Raw genomic sequence first — 7,453 nt, forward strand, 5'->3', positions numbered from 1 at the left:
CGCGCCCTACACGAGACTGGAATAGTAGAGAATGGTGAAGGTGGTTCAATGAACCATCTGCCAGGTACTTAATTGTGATTAGCAGAGTATCCATGTAGATGTAGAATAAAACAGGTGCCAGTTTATACGTTGGTGCTACTAATTGAACACTTCCTTGACAGGGCGACACTACAAAAGGAATATGGCAACGTAGTAAAAGTTGATGATCAATAACATTTATTAAGAGTATGTTACAAAACTCTACTAGATGTCCCACATCTAATGCAATGAAACCTAAATAACTTAGCTGTCTCTTGGCACTCTATAATACTGCATCTATGAAAGTAATTATGTAGACACTCGGTTAACTGTAACTATTTTTCCGTAAATAGTGACTGCTAAGTCGACGCTTTAGTCCTCTGTACAAAGCTTATGTAAATTTGCTCTGTATCTTAATGCACAAAATTTTAGCACATAGTGGAAATGGATGAGCTACAGGAACGGAACTGTGTGTGAATTGGCAGCGCCTCAGCTTTTGTGACTATTGGCAGAAGGATTACCACCCCCCTCAGTACGAGACAGAAGCGAAATAGTCCACTGTTGACATCTCTGGTTGGTGGCTGGCAACACTATTGGTGGACAAATACGATGCACTGATGGAATTGGTGGTGGAAGCAGGAAATGATCCCGATTAGTGAGTGCCATCTGTTGGCTGCTGTCCGGAACTGAGAGGCGCCAGGCGAGTGGTATGCCTGTGTGGTGGCGGTCTCTGGTAGTTTGTTGTGCACCTCTAGAGCCAGGCGCACAAAATCCATCCCCCTGCGGGGGAGGGGAAGGAAGTTGTTAAAGGCAGTCGGTTTCCTTTGTTGGTGGCATGCATATTTTGTGGGTGCATGTATGTTGCTCCCCTGTGCATTGCTAATAGCATCGTAGGAAAAACCACTCAAAACAACGGTGAGTGAGTGGTAAGTGCTGGTCTGAGATGTGAGACGCAATGTCCACTTCCATCCCTTTCTGTTTGCAGGCAGGGTCCGCTGCTAGAGCGCTGGCAGGGGCTGTATTATGCTGCATCTGAATGTCCCTCAGATGACTGGCTATGTACCGGTCTTCTGGTTTCAGGCCCTCAAAGTTCTCCCTATATGCATGTGAGCGCAATGTGGCCTGACTCGTTTTTTATGGCGCGTTGCTACTCCATTCGAACGGTTAACCATATACATGACAGTGCCAAACAGCTCCATGGCTATCCCTGGTACCCATTTCCTTTCTCCTCGTGTGTACTTTGAAATGGGTACCAGATCCTTCATTTCCAAAATTTTGTGTTTCAACCGTTATTGAATCTCAGCTTGTGGATGTGCGAGTGTTTTTAAAATTGACATTAATGTTCAATCGGTATTCCATAGAGTTTCTATGCATGGTGTAGACCGGCAATGTACTGAGAGAGGAAGATCAATAAATTATTGTCTTTATTGTAATACTTGACGAACTTCGTCATGTGTAACTTGAATGTCCGTACCAATCTTTCAGCGAATCCATTGGCCTTAGGATGAAAGGACTCAGTTCTGAAGTGTGAACTGCCGTTGGTTTCACAATACAGTATAAATTGCTGAGAAGAAATGCACAAAGTTCTGTAAAATAAAAGTCAGTCTTCATTCATATCAAAACAACTGTACTTCGAAATTCTCTACATCTGAGAAAGTATGACTGGTAAAAGATACCAAACATGGTGAGTCGAGAAGACACGCCAGTGCAAAGCATTTCAGATTCATCAGTATCCCACTGCCGAAATACTTGTCATTGCCTCATGAAAGATGACGTGTTCCTTTGTACTGCAGGCCACTAGACCACATTTTAGTCGAGACCTCAAGTATTGTTTTATTTTTTCAAGATATGCAATTATAAGAATCCCTTTTGTATTTAATAAAATAACGCCCTCCCCCCCTTTCCCCCCTTCCTCCAGCGTTTCGGCAGACGATACCAACTACATTGGTCCACTGGTTTTGGCCCTGGTCCCCACGACTCCAGCTACTGCTGTTTCCTTATCCTTTCCAGCAGCAAATCGCTGGACATACGTATTATACGAGAGTCCTTGTCTTCTGAGACACAATATATATGACGTTATTATTCTAGCTATTATATTATAGTATTTGGTATATTCTACACAAAATGAATATAGCCCTGGATGATTTATTCTTAGTTATGGCATGGTAGAAATAAATTCACATTAGCTAATTGAGTACTGCTATAATTACATGCAAAATATAATTTTTACTGAGATGTTGGATGGAAGGCATCTCCTGGTTAACTAATTTAATACATTTTTATTTTATTACTGCACTGTTATTTTACCTAGAATAGCGATTGTAGAGACTCTATCCGCGTAGAAGTGACAAGTTTCACAGCAATATAAAGACCCTTCTGGTGAGATGAAACACTATAAAGCTATTTGCATATCGGTTATAGATAGCCGCAAATTTTGGAATTACTTCCTTTATATTCCAAAAGTGTCACAACCTCTTCTCTGCTCGACATTTTAACGGAAGCCATTGATCCAGTGCATAAGTTTCCGTTGACTTCTATGTTGTGTAAAATGATAAGTTCAGTTTTTCAGTCTACAGTACGATTTTATAAAGCTGCACGTTATTCGATAATCCTTTAACCAAATCGGAGATATTTGTGCATTAATGTAAACTGGTTTTGTCTATTCCATTCCTGCATGTGATAAATGACCCACACGTTATCACCTCAGTCTATCCACTAATCCTTTCGATTTCGATTATTCCCGTATACTTCCCTGTTGTCCAATATACAACTCTCCTCATGCAATAACGTATGTAAAGAGGAGCTGAGCACTAGATGTCACGAGAGACACACCCGCTAATATAAAGGGAAGCGGGGGATATTGTGCTGTCAGTAGAGAATCAGTAACAGCAGGACATGTGAGTCAACTGAGCTCAGTGACTTCGAACGTGGATATTTCGTTGGATGTCACTTGAGTAACAAACCTATCAGGGACATTTCAAGCTTTCTGAAGCTGCCCAAGTCGACTGTTGACGACGTGATTCTGAAATGGAATCGCGGAAGGACAAACACATCTGAACCAAGACCTCACAGACCTCATCTACTGATGGACAGGGACCGTCGAGCTTCGAAATCTGCAGAAGAAATCAGTCACGAGTTCCAAATCGTTAACAGGAGCTCTGATAGCACAATGACTGTGTATAGCGTCTTAGACAGAATGCGGTACAATGTTCGAGCAGCTCCCCGTAGGCGACTGATTTCTGCATGGAGGTTTGTGGTGATGTACACAGAGTCGCCAATCGACAGTAGATGTCTGGAGAGGGAGTGATTTGGAGTGATGATTCTCGCTATACCCTGCGGCAATCAGATGGAACGGTTTTGGGTTGCCGAATGCCTGGGGAACGTTACCTGCCACCGAGAGCAGTGGCAACGGTAAACTACGGAGGCGGTGCTGTTATGATATGGGGGTGTTCTTTGAAGTCTTGTTGTGGACGCCTTTTGTGTACTGCATACAGGAGAGGAACCATTCTGAGATGATGATTGTATTACCGTAGCAAGGCTCTATGTCATAAAGCACCATATACACTCCTGGAAATTGAAATAAGAACACCATGAATTCATTGTCCCAGGAAGGGGAAACTTTATTGACACATTCCTGGGGTCAGATACAACACATGATCACACTGACAGACCCACAGGCACATAGACACAGGCAACAGAGCATGAACAATGTCGGCACTAGTACAGTGTATATCCACCTTTCGCAGCAATGCAAGCTGCTATTCTCCCATGGAGACGATCGTAGAGATGCTGGATGTAGTCCTGTGGAACGGCTTGCCATGCCATTTCCACCTTGCGCCTCAGTTGGACCAGCGTTCGTGCTGGACGTGCAGACCGCGTGAGACGACGCTTCATCCAGTCCCAAACATGCTCAATGGGGGACAGATCCGGAGATCTTGCTGGCCAGGGTAGTTGACTTACACCTTCTAGAGCACGTTGGGTGGCACGGGATACATGCGGACGTGCATTGTCCTGTTGGAACAGCAAGTTCCCTTGCCGGTCTAGGAATGGTAGAACGATGGGTTCGATGACGGTTTGGATGTACCGTGCACTCGATGATCACCAGTGGTGTACGGCCAGTGTAGGAGATGAGCTCCCCACACCATGATGCCGGGTGTTGGCCCTGTGTGCCTCGGTCGTATGCAGACCCGATTGTGGCGCTCACCTGCACGGTGCCAAACACGCATACGACCATCATTGGCACCAAGGAAGAAGCGACTCTCATCGCTGAAGACGACACGTCTCCATTCGTCCCTCCATTCACGCCTGTCGCGACACCACTGGAGGCGGGCTGCACGATGTTGGGGCGTGAGCGGAAGACGGCCTAACGGTGTGCGGGACCGTATCCCAGCTTCATGGAGACGGTTGCGAATGGTCCTCGCCGATACCCCAGGAGCAACAGTGTCCCTAATTTGCTGGGAAGTGGCGGTGCGGTCCCCTACGGCACTGCGTAGGATCCTACGGTCTTGGCGTGCATCCGTGCGTCGCTGCGGTCCGGTCCCAGGTCGACGGGCACGTGCACCTTCCGCCGACCACTGGCGACAACTCGATGTACTGTGGTGACCTCACGCTCCACGAGTTGAGCAATTCGGCGGTACGTCCACCCGGCCTCCCGCATGCCCACTATACGCCCTCGCTCAAAGTCCGTCAACTGCACATACGGTTCACGTCCACGCTGTCGCGGCATGCTACCAGTGTTAAAGACTGCGATGGAGCTCCGTATGCCACGGCAAACTGGCTGACACTGACGGCGGCGGTGCACAAATGCTGCGCAGCTAGCGCCATTTGACGGCCAGCACCGTGGTTCCTGGTGTGTCCGCTGTGCCGTGCGTGTGATCATTGCTTGTACAGCCCTCTCGCAGTGTCCGGAGCAAGTATGGTGGGTCTGACACACCGGTCTCAATGTGTTTTTTTTTCCATTTTCAGGAGTGTATGAGGCAAAAGTCTGTGAACAATAACATTATTGAAATGAAACTGTTTGCCCAGATTCCCGACGTGACCGTAAAGGAAAAATTTGGGATGAAACCCCGGCGTCCAACACCACTGTCGTGTCTGGTTTCGGTCCTTTAGGAAGAATAGGTTTCCATTCTTCCACAGACATTCATACAAGTCACTATAAGTGTACCAGCGAAGTTCAAGCCGTCATAAGGTGAAGTGTGGGTACATTCCACATTAATGTCCACTAATTTGTGTCCAGATACTTTTGGCCAGAGAGTATGTGAACACGGAGATTTCTGTTACACACAATCAATGCAAGTCATACAGATTATACAGAGTATCTCGAGGCGGTCCGTTGGTTAAGGCATTGTAATATTATACAAATCCACGTTCAGCAACCAGTACTTAAATTCTACACAAGATTTCCGTAAATCACTTAACACGACTTCTGGATTGGTTCCTTTAAAAGACAACGGCCTACTGTCTTCCTAATCTTTACGTATTCAGAGTTAATTCATCATCTCTCAAACTATCGTCACCTACAAGGTATTAAACCCTAAATATCCATGTTCCTTTCCTTACTACATTCAAATAGAGGTGGTATTTGTAATTCTTCGTTGACAAATTGGGTCGAGCCAATACAAACAACAAAAAGTTTCTTTCCAGTATCGGCAAAAGACTGAGAATAGTTTTTTGTGTTCAGGCCCAGGTGAAGTGCAGGCAGGTTTGCTGGTGCTGAAGCCCATCTCGTTGCCAGAGCCGCGCGGACACTCGTCGCACTCCACTGCTGCCACGGGCCATGTACCCGTCCTGGCGCCAGCGCCTCCGCACATCTTCCCCCCCACCTGGGTCTACTAGAAGGTGAGTTATCTTCTTAATCATTATGTTACTTAAGTAGATTTATACAGATTTCCCACGTAAATGTCACATCACGTATTGATTTCATTGTTTTCAGTCATTATACGAGGGGCATTCGGTAAGTAATGAAACACATTTTTTTCTGAAAGCAGGTTGATTGTATTCAGGATTCCAACAAGCCATGTCATTCCTATCTCTTCTAACTACAAAATCCTATTTTTCAACCTAATCTCCGATCAATGCGACGGCCTTACGCCACCTTACTGGGAGAGCCCCTATGCCCGCATGGTACAACTCTACTCGTCGACGCCGTAGCCTACGACCAGCTGCATCAGCAGCTTCCCCTTCATCCACGTACTGCTCCCGTGGAGTGCATCGTTCATTGGGTCAAACATATGGAAGTCGAAAGATACGAGATCGGGGCTGTAGGGTGAATGAGTAAGAATATTGCAATGAAGTTTTATGAGCTCCTCTCAGGTGCGCAGACGTGGGTGAGGCGTTGCGTTACGTTGGCATGGAGAAAGAGACATTCGTATTCATTTTTGTGCAACAAACGTTCTCAAGTCGTTTCCTCAGTTTCCTGAGAGTAGCACAGTGCACTTCAAAGTTGATCGTTTCACCTTGAGGGAGGACATCAAACAGAATAACCATTCAGACGCCCAGAAGACCGTCGCTATGATTTTACCGGCTGAGAGTGCAATTTTCAACTTTTTCTTCGTAGGAGAGGTGGCTTGGCGACACTCTATGGTCTGTGTGATGAACACTTGTTTCATCGCCTGTGGCAATGTTCGACAGCAAATTGACACGATCAGCGTCGTACCGCGCAAGCCATTCCGCATAGATGGTCCTTCACTGCTCTTTAGCCGCGCGGGGTAGTCGTCGTGCGATCTATGGCGTCCTGTAACGGTTCGTCCGGCTCCCCCCGTCGGAGGTTCGAGTGCTCCCTCGGGCATGGGTATGTGAGTTTTCCTTGGTGTAAGTTAGTTTAATTAGTGTGTAAGCCTAGGGACCGATGACCTCAGCTGTTGGGTGACGTAGTCCTTACCACAAATTTCCAATTTTCACTGCTCTTTCCTATCTTCTGTTAGGACTGCGATGAACCGAGCGGGAACACACCTATGAGCAGGATGGATTAGAGTGTCAGCAGTACCAACAGACGCGTCCAGTTGAGCAGCGAGGCGTTTGTGATCCGTCCGTTTTCTAGAATGAGAGTGTCCGCACGTTCCAACATTACAGGAGCCACAGCTGTGTACAGCCGGCCGGCACGCGGGCGATCGAACAGGTTTGCACGATCTTGTTGCGATGACGACAGATGCCTCGGCCAACAACTCGGCGTGCTTTTCTTCACAGCCAAGTCTCTACAGATATTCTGCAAACAACTGTGAATATCTGCGATGCTCTGGTTTTTCATCTAAAACTCAATGACAGCTCTCTGCTTGGAACGTACCCTCGTTAGAGACACCACTTTGATGGCTACGTATAGAGTTGCAACCTATCGGCACATCATGAAGCTATAGAGGCTGAAGCGGGAATATTCCACGATGTCCAGCAACAAATTCCGCAGTTGACATCAAAAGAATTCGCAGTTGCGAATAAGGAC

At 46.6% G+C, this 7,453-nt stretch overlaps 1 long non-coding RNA gene across 1 annotated transcript in view; it reads left to right on the forward strand.

Moving 5' to 3' along the window:
* Positions 1-5,830, forward strand: part of LOC124556859 — a 158,345-nt gene extending 152,515 nt beyond the window's left edge. Inside the window, exon 3 of the long non-coding RNA XR_006968709.1 lies at positions 5,699-5,830. This is a non-coding gene — a long non-coding RNA (uncharacterized LOC124556859). The remainder of the gene's footprint in view (positions 1-5,698) is intronic.
* The last annotated feature ends 1,623 nt before the right edge of the window (positions 5,831-7,453 follow it).

Source organism: Schistocerca americana, chromosome X, assembly GCF_021461395.2.
Source record: "Schistocerca americana isolate TAMUIC-IGC-003095 chromosome X, iqSchAmer2.1, whole genome shotgun sequence".
In the NCBI taxonomy this organism is placed as follows: domain Eukaryota; kingdom Metazoa; phylum Arthropoda; class Insecta; order Orthoptera; family Acrididae; genus Schistocerca; species Schistocerca americana.